Source organism: Nipponia nippon, unplaced genomic scaffold (genome assembly GCF_047370975.1).
Source record: "Nipponia nippon isolate SJK-2023a ecotype South Korea unplaced genomic scaffold, ASM4737097v1 scaffold_11, whole genome shotgun sequence".
Classification (NCBI taxonomy): domain Eukaryota; kingdom Metazoa; phylum Chordata; class Aves; order Pelecaniformes; family Threskiornithidae; genus Nipponia; species Nipponia nippon.
Window position 1 is genome coordinate 17745016 of NW_028262302.1, and position 12460 is coordinate 17757475.

Here is a 12460-nt window from a genome sequence, read left to right on the forward strand (position 1 = left end):
CCTGAAATGCAGGTCCATAGTGCCTTCTCTGTACAAAGTACTGTTGTGGTATTTGTTCAGTGATGACATGATTTGTCGTGGTATGTGGCACCATGGCACGTGGTACCATGATTCACACTTGGCTACAGACATTGTTGCCCATTTTAATGTGAGAGGGAGTTTAGGCCATAGCTCAACAGACTCATTTCTTACTCATTTCATGAAATGGCACTGTAGCCTAAACTTGCCAGTCGCAAGGAGAAGAAACTGCAGAGATTTGAAGAGTGCTTCTTTCCCAGTATTACCAGTGCTGTCCTACCACCACATTACCAAACAGGGCTTGACTCTGCTACATCCCAGATACCAAATTAGTTTGGTTTTTCCAGGGAATCTCTGGACGGTATCTATTACTCTCAAAGCACTTAGCTCAAAATCCTGATCTTTTTATAGGTGGAGAAGCAGGCCAGAAGAACATAGCACCTTTCTCAAGGTCACAGGGTAGGGCAGTGGAAGAGCTGGGACGCTTGACTCTCAGTGTGTGTCCCACTCCTGGGCAGCACCACCTCCGCATGCTGCAGTCATTTCATCAGCTGAGCCACTGCAAGATGTTGTTTAAACTTTGCTCAACAACCCCAAGTAACTTGGTCCATAGACAGCTCAAGCATTTACAGATGTTAAAATTTCCCAAGGCTGTATTACCAGAAGGGTCTACTGAAATCTGCATGTTAAAAAAAAAATCAGGAATGTCCACATAATATAGCTTTCAACTGGATTTTACACATCTCTGCTAGAGAAGAGTACACAAGCTTGTCACTCTGTGTAAAAATGTGTATTTTAGTGCAACTCTCTCCACACAAATCAGTTCAAATGCTGATGCTCAAAGCAGTGTGAAAGCAGAAGGAGTTTAAGTGAAGGCAGTGCAGGTACATCACAGTTCAGAGAGCTTGCTAATATTCTTTAATTGCATCTGTAACCAAAAAGTGTGCTGATATATGCTTTCATTCACTGCATTTTGACTGTGTTTTCCCTTCTTGCTATAAGACCAGCCTCAGCCTTAACGAGTTGCATGTAAGACAGCAATATCTCTTGAACCATCTTGGTGTTTTGGTGAAGAAGCCTGTTTTCAACAGCAGAAAAAACTGACTCTTCACATCTACATTAACAGGGCTTCGGGAAGCAACTCCTAAGTACAGGCAGTGGGATCAAGAAACATAACTGGTTTTAAACTGTAACTTTATGAGTTAATGAATGGGATTATAGATAAATATGAAAACCAGTAGCTTCAGGGAACCAGACTTACTAACACAGAGGTTTCTTCCTGTCCTCAGTACAATAAGCATGCCACCCATCTTGGGAATGAGGGTAGCTGTTCCAAGGTAACTAAATACTAAGACTTCTATGATTCAGACACAAGGTAGCTACAATGGGCTCAAGTCAAAATTAAGAGCGTTATTTTGAACTTTAAAAAAAAAAAAGGATTTATTCATTTGGTTTAAGCTTTGGAGTAAAGTAGGGAGCACTTTTCATCTCAGAGTGCCAATAATGATTCTGCGTGATCCTAAGCAACCCAGGTTCAAACTTCTGCCAAGATATTTTTTAAATGCTATATAAATCTATCTTTGAGATCTTTATTCCAAGTTTCTGAGTACAAATAAACCCTCATGGTGAAATGATGATTAGCTCATTTTGTTCATAGCATGAAACAGGGGTTTTGGATATTAATGGGGCATATACACTGGAAAGAGTTGTGATCTTTCATTTAGAAATCTTCTCTTCTAGAGCTTTACACTTCTCACTAGGTGACTTTTCATTAGGATTTGGACCAGTGGAATGTAATGTTCACACGAAACAATGACAGGCCATTAGGCTACGAGCTCTTTGGAATTTTTTATAGTGTGATGGGCCACCAGTCTGCCCCTGGCCTCCAGCATCAGTACAGTACAAATAATTAGCGTTACATTTTCCTTTTCCCAGCTGTTTGCAAAACTTACTAGTACACATTTTCAACATCACAAGAAGCTGCTACAAACTGACATCCATGTGTGCACATCAAAATGTGAATCATATGGCTGTAAAAACTAGGAAATACTTCGCACTTTTAAATCACCTAGGTTTTTGGGTTTGTGTTTGGATTCTGTGGAGGACATATGTGAAGGACAAAGACTACAGCATCTGTGACAGCAGGTACACAACTGGGTGGCTGGAAGAAAACACAGGAGGAACTGAGAAAAAATTGTCTGGAAAACAGAGGACATGAAAAGCATGGCCTAGGATGGAGAGGGGTGGCAGGCCTGCACCTCTACTCCACGTGTGTGTCATCTGACAGTATCCCACTCAGATCAGATCCCACTCTTACTTGTATGACTTCAGGTGACTCGTGGCCATGGTCTTTTCTACAGGTGAGTTTCAATACAGCAACTCAGGCAATAGCACAGGGGTTGTCTACTGGAGTTAAAGAGGAACTAAATCTGTATGGGCTGAGCTTAACCCTCACCTTCAGTGGGAGGTGAACAGGGCCTAATCTCACTTTTTGTGTCACTTCTCAATGTGTTAGGAAGCATGGCAAATTGACAGCTGAAGGAAGGTAGATAATAATGAAGGCCAAGCTACTTTCAGCAGACACATATGAGAAAACATTTGTTTAAAATTAATCTAAATATTCTATAACATTGATAGAAAACAGAGATTATAAAGACTTTCAGAGTGAGGAAACACTCACTTTCCCATTCTCCTTTGCCTGGTCTCTACCCATTTCCCACTCTCCAGGGAGTGCTTCTGCAGTGCAACTTCAGCCCTTAACTCCAGAAACCGCTTTAGGTGAGCAGCTCCTACTGCTCTTCCAGAAGTTCCCACTTGTTAAAACGAGCTCTGACTTAGCCTTCCTCTGTCACCAAAGGCCTGCCATCCATCAGTCCTTCATACAAGCATGTTTAAAGCCTGCATACATTTTGATATTTGTAAGTCAATTTGAAGGTGCAATTTGTCTTTGAGATTCCAGTCGCTCTTCTCTGTTGTGAAGGCTTGTGCAGTCCCTGGTAAGAAACCATACAGCTCTGACACGGCTTGGAAACATCTCTGCCCTGACACAGCCTGATTGAGCAGAGGCATTTCTTTCAGACCATTTCTAGGAGATGCCTGCCTTAAGAATTGCCTAGTGCAGATGATCCATGTTCTTCCTTACTGAATAACTGTCCAAAATAACTGCTGAGCATGAATATATTTAAGAGCCATAAACACCCATGCTGTATAGTCCTCGTCCACAGTAAAAAGTGAAAGTACCTGGAGAGATAAGTTCTGATTCAGCCCACTGCTGGGAAAACTGAATTTGGAGCTGAACTTCACAAACTTTGCAAGCAGTTCTGTACTGTTTTTTTTCTAAAATTATGACTAAATGTGAAAAGTGTGGAGTTTAGCAATCTCTGTTCCAAAAAAATGTACTGGAGAACATGTCCCTATTTTTATCTACATAAGTAAAAATATTCCAGAAGACATTAAACTTGACTATAGAGCTTCTTGTCAGAATATGGCATGCAGCACACGAACTTAGGAAGATTAAAAAAAAACAACACTGGACTTATAGAAATAACAAAATTCATCTGAAAAAAGAATTGAAGAAGACATAACAATTTCAGGCACGATAAGTGAAGATAATCATGGAGCTTTTACATTCTGGTCCAATTGCTAAAATGGGATCATGAAACCTGACAACTTTTCAATGCACCTGAACTCAAAGCCAGATGTCTAGAAATCAGAATACAGGCTTCACCTGTGAACTGTGGAAACTGTATCATCGACAGTAGTGATTCAAATGATGAGCAAGGAACTCAATGGGACCTTCAAAGAAGCACTGAGACAAAGAGGACTACTGAAACACTTTGATATTTGACTAGGCAAAATGGAAATTAAAAACATAAATACCACCATAAACAGCCTTGGTGTTACAAGTACCAGCATATATTCCAGTGGAGGAATCTTTGAAGAGTGCTGAAAAATTAGAGGAACACAGAGGGGACACCCCAAAATGACACTCAGGCTGGAGGAAACAGCTTACAATGGGAGGCTTTCTTTGCCTATCTCATCAAAAGAAGAAGCCTGGGTGGTAAACTTGATTATTCCATACAAGTATATTCACAGAGGGAAATTTCCAGGGACTAGAAAGAGAGCTTTTGCATCCAGCAAAACAAACCAGTACAAAATCTACCATTAGGACCTGAAGCAATAGGAAAATTTTTTTTTGAAAGTGAGAGTGATCAAACGTTGAAACAAGCTGCCAAGAATAGCAATGGTATCACCATCTTTTCCTATCTTTGTATCAACATTGGATACGATACCTTTGTCTTAGCCAAATGCACATTAGGGACACGTAGCAGGTAACTGGATGCAATTGAAGAGGTCAGAGTCAGTGATCTAGTGGACCCTTCCAGCCTCAAGGTATAAATCTAGAGTTGGAGTGGTTACTCCTACTGCATTCTAGGAAGGATATAATGACTTCTGCTTGTGCTTCACGGCTTTCATCAATCTCTTTAAAGGATCAGGATAAGGGTCTTCACGGAAGCAGTTTCCCAAATCTGCAGGTTCCTGAGCTGCTTGTCCTACATTTCCATTAAGCATCAATAGTGTAGATTCTGCCTCCTTGTGCTTCATCTGTCTTTTTCATGGTCTTTTTGGCTGCCTGGACCATGCCTTTTCAGACATGTCCCTAGCTGAGAGCAACTGCTGGGTTATGTCTGCAAGACTTCTCATTCCTACAAACTTAACCAAGATTCACAGAGTTGAGCTTGTTTCTATAGGTGTTCCTCTGCAGTCCAGGGTTAGCTAATGAACACCTCGATTACAGCATTTGTGAGAGATGATTTACATATTTTCATTAAAAATGTCACTGGAAGTCCAGTCTTCCCATGCTACAATATTTGAAGCCACTGCCAACAGCATACACGGCTGATATTAATTAAAGTAGAAGATGACAGCACTTGGAAAATGAACACTTTTCTCTAGTCGGATAAATGACCTTTAACGAGTGCTTGTTCTTTAGTTAGACTAGGTCATTACTAGAGATTACCAAGCATTTTCAATAAAACTGGAATCTCTGACTCATCTTCAGCTTTAAATTTGAATACTGAAAAGTGATGGAGACTCTTCTCCGTGTGGTACACAGTATTGTCTACCACTGTCACTAGCCTGCCCCACCACAACAGACAGTCAGTAATCCCTGAATATCATTTTGCTCTGAACAGCAGAAGAAGGGCAGTGGTGAGCTTCATTTTCTCCCTGACAAGTAGAGCCTTTCGTTTGCTGTGAAGAATCAGGCTTGGGCAGACTGAAGACAACCATTCCCTGACACGGTTCCTTTTATCGTCAACGCACAGGTTGTGGTAAATGGAAGAAAAATAAGCTTGTAGTCTGTGTTGTCACAGGCTGCAGCCACATCCAAAATACAGGCAGAGTAAACTTCAAATAGCTTCACTGCTGCACCTAATCCCCAGGTAGTATCTGCTCTTCACCATGGCTTCACTCCTGGTCAGTGAAACTGCAGTTGGTTGTGATCCGAGCTCCTCATGCCATGGTTCTTCCTAGTTTCTTCTAGGGTGCCATCCTCCTTACAATGCTGGAGTTTCAGAGTGCTCTGCTGGAAGAAGTCAATTTAGAGAGACTCTCTGTGCTCATATCTCAGTTGCACACAAGATCTCATGGACAAAGCTGCAAGCATGACACACACCATGCAGAAGAAAGGGCAGTCACTCTGTTCCAGTACTTCTGGACAAGATGGGGCAAGGGAAACAAAAATCTCCCACCCAATCTCTTTTTTTAGAGAGGAGGGCTTCCCACCGCACCCCACAGCTAGTGGGCTCCATCAAATCCTGCAACTTGCTCCTTTCTGTGTGAGACGTTAAATGGAGGTTCTGGGCATACATCGTGCTGAGAAATTATGCTGCAGTTTTAGACAGTCGGAACAGAGGGCCTGCTTAGGAAGCAGTTTGAAATTATTGAGAGCAGCACTTCACATTTCCACAGCAGAAGCCTTTATAAGCTGGAAGTCTCAAACCTTGATCAGTTCCAATTGAACCACTTATAAAAAATGTGCACTGCTGGAATATTTTAAATGACTGTGTGCAATGTGTACTGACTGAACATTAGGGGCTTCAATTAAATAACAGTTCAGAACATAATGAACTGAAAAATTTCACACTCTCTAAAGTGAGATAAGTATGAAGTGAAGGAGAATTAAGAAATAGTGCTCTGAATGTGGCACTGCCTGATGAGATTCAGCCAGAAAGACAACAGAACAGCTTGTGAATTAGGTTTTTTTTCCAGACCCTTCAGACCGTGCAGGAAATGGTCAGGTCCTTTTTTTAAAAAAACAGGTGACGCTACTTGTACGGAAATCATGGATGCACCTACCCTGTGAGTTTGGCTCGGTCATGTCTGAAGTGCACATTTAGAGTCTGGATGCACATTTAGAGTCAGCTGTTCCCTGCTGTGGGCTGAACGGATAATCTGGAGCCCATATCTAAGGTTCTGGCCTGAGATTCAGCAAACACTGAGTCCTTCTGTGGTTCTTACATTTACTAATGAAATAATCTTCTCCTATGACCCATCTGAACAGACAGAAGCAGTACAACGTCTGAAACTCTGCTTACAGGTATGGAGAATGATGCAACAAAGATTGTCCATGCTGTAGTTTTCTCTGCATGTCAATGAAAGGAGAAGAGGGGCAGCAAAGGTAGAGTTCCTGCACCGCAGCATGAGGCACTTGCTCCAGAATAGTGCAGCGTGCTTTCCAAAGGAAAAAGCTGGCACTCGGAGTGCCAACATACTGCATTTTGGTAACTACTGACTTCAAACAAGGGCTATTCTCCCTTTGTTCCATGGGTGGTTTGTTAGCTTTGGAGGTAAATCCCTTTACAGACTTTCCATGATCTCTAAAGCACACTTATTTGGTTTGAAACAGAAAAAAATAAGATCTCATTCCAGTAAGTACCGTATTTATCCCTTTACCAGAGAGGGCACGGGTGTCTTTAGAGATCTTGCAAATACGAAAGATGTTTAAAAAAAAAACCCAACAAACCTAAACAAACAGGAAAATTGACACACACCAGATTTTTAGGCTTATTAGGCTTAACATTTCTGTGTTCGAGGCTACGCTTTCAACTGACTCATTACTATTGCTCTATCTGTGTTATTTCATCCCAACCTTTTCAGCGACCTCAGTGGCACCTGCTCTATGCACATTCTCCTCCTTCATGTTAGTAACTGGTGAGGTCTTATAGCCAAATGCCAGCTGACCAAAGGAGCCGTACTCTGTAGGAGCCTGTGAAGGCTGAAGATGATGGACAGCTGTATCAATCAATCTCTACTGATGCTGGTATAGCACTTACATGCTCCGTTTTGACTTGTAACTAGACCAAAAAGATCAGAAAGGTGAAGAGCATGTGGACCTTATTTAGTGGCTATTTCAAGCGATAGAGAGTTAACTCAATTTGCCAGCAAGTGTTCATGGGGATATCGAGAATCAGGTGGGAGTCAGGAGCCTGCATTTATTCCAGTTTACCTGATATAAACCCAGCATATGAAAAAAGTTAAGCAGACTACAAAAGCCATTTATAAGCATATGCAGTAAGGTTAATGATTTAGGAGTTCTATAAAAATTGTAAGTATGCTCTGATCTTCAAAAAAAGGTTGTCAAATAAAATAAAATAGAACAGAAACTTATGCACACTTCCTTAAGCTCCATATTGCCAAACTGATGAGTCTGTTATCAAAGACTCAGTCTGACTGGTCTTTCCAGGAATGTAGGAAATCCAGCTCAGACCACTGAACTTCCATTCTGCCATGCATAGGAAAAGCATCAAAAGCAATGCAAAAACCTTTCTCCTTAGACAACTGTGTAATTACCTGCCCATGGGATAAGATTCTACCTTCCCCCCTCAATTTGACTCTGGTTGTAATCTTAGGGCTGAGGGCTAATTATCTTCTTAATTTTTGTCTATTTCTTTTAACAGAAATCTGAAGCATTAAGACCAATGTTTTGCCTTTTCAAACTCCTCCTGAGTGGTGGGCTTCTTGTTTTCTTTGCTATAGCATGAAGTGGCAGTGGTCAACTATGTTTTGTTGGGTCACATTGAAGTTCCCTGCCCTTCAGACACAGGGAAGGATGAATGGGACCGGAGCTGGACCAAAAAGCAACTTGCCAATCCAGATCCAAGTTTTTTCTTCCATTTGCAGCAAAATTCATTCTTGACCATTTGCAGTGAAGGACAAGAAGTTATTAAGCTATTGATCACTTTGAATCTTTGGCTTCAACATTTCAAAGAAAGGGGTTGAAGTCTTTAAATCATACTAGTTTTCACTCTTAAATAAAAGGTCATTTCAAACTGAAATCAGAGGTTTTAAATTTAAGTGGCTTTTGTGAACAAGGCATGGTTTTCTTCTGGCTCTCATGGTTGACCACAAACTGTGATTGGGGCTGTCTCCACATGGTTTTTCTGTAGGCTAACAACATATGAGTTTATGAAGCGGGTCTGTCCCTTTAGCAGGGCATTACCTGGCTGGTGATTTTCATGGACTCAGCAATCTCTGAGATTTCCACCATTTTGTCAAATTTGAAGCTGAGCAACAAATTATTAACACTTGAGAAACTTAAGTAACATGTAGGGAAGTGAGAAGAGATCACGTCTCTGCTCAGGTTTTGTTTCTTTAACAGATCAGCCTTGAAACATCAAAATAGGGATGCTTTAACAGATCCAGTCTTTTCAGAAGTATTCTACATGAGGAAAACATACTAAATCTCACCCTTTCCTGCAGATGTGTGCAGTTTAGACCAATACCTTCCTGAGAGAATGTTTTGTCACTAAATCAACCAGCTATGCCTTTCCCTACAGCACCTTTCATTGCTTCGTATATCTGTATCACAACTACTCTTTACCTTAAAAAGCCTTTAGAGGCTCTTTCATATAGAACCTCCACCTTGACTTTGTTGTCTATATTTGGCTCTTTATATCTTCTTGGAAATAGGATGACCAGACCATATCATTATATGTTCTTCAGTGCTTTCCAAGCTAACACTTTATTTGAATTTGCCATCACTGAACCCAGAGAAGAAGTCTCGATCAGAACAGGTACAATTACAGCCGTGAATGCCAGCCTGTCCCTGGGGGAGGCTTAGCACTGGTGTTACAGCATTACTTTCTTCCCCCAATCCATGGCTAGGGAGAAAAAAACCCCAATGCTTAATGATCATCTATTCCTAAAGATGAACTGCTTATTTTAGTAAACGTTTGTTCTAAACAAGTAGCAGGCATGGCTTTTTTTTCCTCTTTCTAGAAAAATCTTGTAGTTTGTTCACAAAACTATTTCACATGGTCCTGAAAACATTTAATGAAGGCATCTCTTGTGACCAGAACCACAGATTCAGGCTCTGTCACCCTATTGTAGCCCCTTCTTCATCTCAGAAAAGTACTGCAAAAATTCAGCTTTGTGAGAGCCGCGAGGCATTTGGAAACCATTGGGAGAAAACGTGCCATGAAAGTGAATGTCTTCGCTGCGTGATGCAAATATATGTTAAGCAATAAAATCCTTGTTCCTAAATAGGCTTGTCTTGTTTTGATATTCAAGGATATGAAAAAAGACACACATACTTCTCATTTAATCCTGCCAAGATATAAAACTTGCCTATTTTTATATAGTTGCCCAATATGGACAACAAAAATAGCTTTCTTAATAAAGAGAAAGAAGAGGAAAAGGCTAGATAATTTATTGTGATGCAAAATCATGAGGTCCACCCTGAGACTGCACATAATTTTTAGCCTGAAGTTCTACCTGTTGAACCTCATTTCACTGAGGAAAAATGCTGCTGCTTCTTGAAACTCAGCTTAAGATGACCGAACTGTTCTGTCAGAGAATATTACTACTCCCAAAAGTAAAATCTGAAGAAAAGATTAATATACTTGGCTGAGAGTAAGCTTGATAACTATCATTGTGCTGCGTATTTGCTTCTCATGGAAGATGATATTTGATCATTTTAAATGATTACTTAGCTTTAGCTGAAAATCTTTTGAATCAAGTGGCTATAAATCATCTGTCCCACAAGTATTGCTACTAAATAGCGAGCATTTAGACAGCATTAGCACAGGCTAATAACTCCTCTCAAAGGGAGAAGGGGCAGAGAGTACCTCAAGTGTGTGTGTGCCTGTGTGTAAAAACCTCTGGGGACAACACAAGAGTTTTTAAAGCAACAGCTAAACCTCTCCCCTGAAAAATAAGCCACATCAGTGCCAAACTGTGTTGCAGTATTTTAAACTCAAAAGCCACACTTTTTTTTTCCAGCGGGGAAATAATTTCATCTAATCTTGAGTAATGATATTAGAATATGAATGTTGTGCAATTACCTTGGTGCATGTGTTAATAGTGCCAGATACTTCATACCTCTGTACTTGAAGTGAGCCTCTTCAGAGGCTTCAGAGCTGCAGCTTCCACAAAACAGGACTGAGAATTTTTGACAATATCTCCATTTCTAAGGTCTGGGTAATAGTACTTGTACCACTTCATGAAAAAATTATACAGGAAACACTATTATTTTCAATACACAGCATCTTATTCCTTGAAAGATTTGTGTGTCATTCCTGCTTTAAAGTGTTCAGCATCAGCCTATAAAGCTGCTGCAATAATACTCACAATCTTAGTCAGTATCTAAAAACTATGCAAAAATGTATGTGAAAAATAGGTTTCCAAAAATCACTCAGCACTGACATAATACTAAAGGTGCAATGATTTTATTAACATAGAAAATTACTACTTCTTATTCATCTGCAAACACTTCTTCAATGGATGATGCAATTTAAAATTAATAAATATGCTTTTTAATGGAGACTTTTCAGAGGTTTCAAAAGTGACAACATACTTCAGTTCTAATTTTTAAGTGATAGCTTAAGAGACCCAACATACCAATGTATCCTTTAGGAATTGATGCCACTACATAGAACCAAGGGTTTATTTTTACCTGATCTTGTGGCTCATTGAAATCCAGGTGTTATTAAAATGCAGCACAGCTTGGCTTTGGTCATCTGAAAACACCACCACCATTTCCTTATTCACTTTGCTTGTTTATGCCTTTCAGCTGTGGTTAGATGCTGCTGTAGAGCTGTGGGAAACAATCACATGTATATTTGAAAAAAATTAAAGGGACAAATTATGGATTTGCATAATTAGAAGCTAAGGTAGTGTGAGTTAACAGGGATGTCAGTGGAAATGATTTTAAACAGCTTACTGTGTTCTATACTTTTCCTGCAGTCTGTTTTAGGCTATTCCTTTTACTTCAAATCCATAGCAGTTCTGGTCCTTTCGTTGCTAACTGTTCAATAGTACCTTGACAGCAGAACTACATCTTCGTTCTCATTTAATAACTATTTATCATTCTGTATCTGCCCATTTTCAAGAAGGAATAAAGTTAAGTGTTCCAGAAATTGGAAAAAATTGAAACTTGACCTTTATTAAGTGGGTTAATTGTCACAATCTCAGCATGTATGAAATTAATGACCAAAAAGTGGAACTTCAGAGTTTCAGAAGACTAGGTTAATGTCCAAAAAAGTCTAAACTCTGACCTTCTTGACATATGCCAAAAGAAACAGCCACCCTAATAAATTACTACCTATGTGCAATTATAATAAACCATTCCTAGCATCCAATCACTTGAATTAATTGCTGCAAGGCAGTAGGGCTTTCTTACAGATATTCAAGTTAATCTAAAAATTCCTTTGCAGTTCACAGGAGGCTGTTTGTGCGTGCCTGTTTCAGTACGGAGATTCAGTTTTAATATTTCATACCTTTGCACCACAAATCTGTATACAACCCCGCTTATTAGCGCTGAAATTAGGAGCCTTGGCTGAGTGACTAACAGCACAGAAAGTGGTGAACCAGCATGGAATAAAGCAAAGGAGATGAATTTGCCTTAACCCATACCATAAAGCAATTGCTGCATGCAGGACACCTACATAGTTCCCAAATTTCAGCCTCACAGAGGAGAAACAGACAGCTTCTGTAAATATGACAACAAACTGCAGAATATTTAAATCAAACGGCATTCACAAAAAGAAAGTTAAAAAAAAAAAAAAAGAATACTCCATTTAGAATACTCCATTTGCACGGAACCAAGTCAGCAGCACGACGCGGAACCTGCCGACTTCCACATCGCCGTGCCCAACACGGGTGGACTGGCCAGGAGGACAGCCGCCATCTCTCCTATGGATAGCGAGTGCACCGAGGGAATGGGTAGGTGGCCCCAGCCTGACACAACGCAAGAGGTTACCTGGCCGGTAACACCTGCAAGCCAAACAAGGCACCGCACTGGAATTCGGCTACTGTTGGTCTTGCCATGCAGGGGAAGAGCAGTGGGATGCTGCAGGGAAACTTGGTTTTTGCCCCTGTTGATTCTATTTGGAGGACAAACGACTTGTGTGTTCAGGGCTGCCAAGTTGGCCCAGTTTTC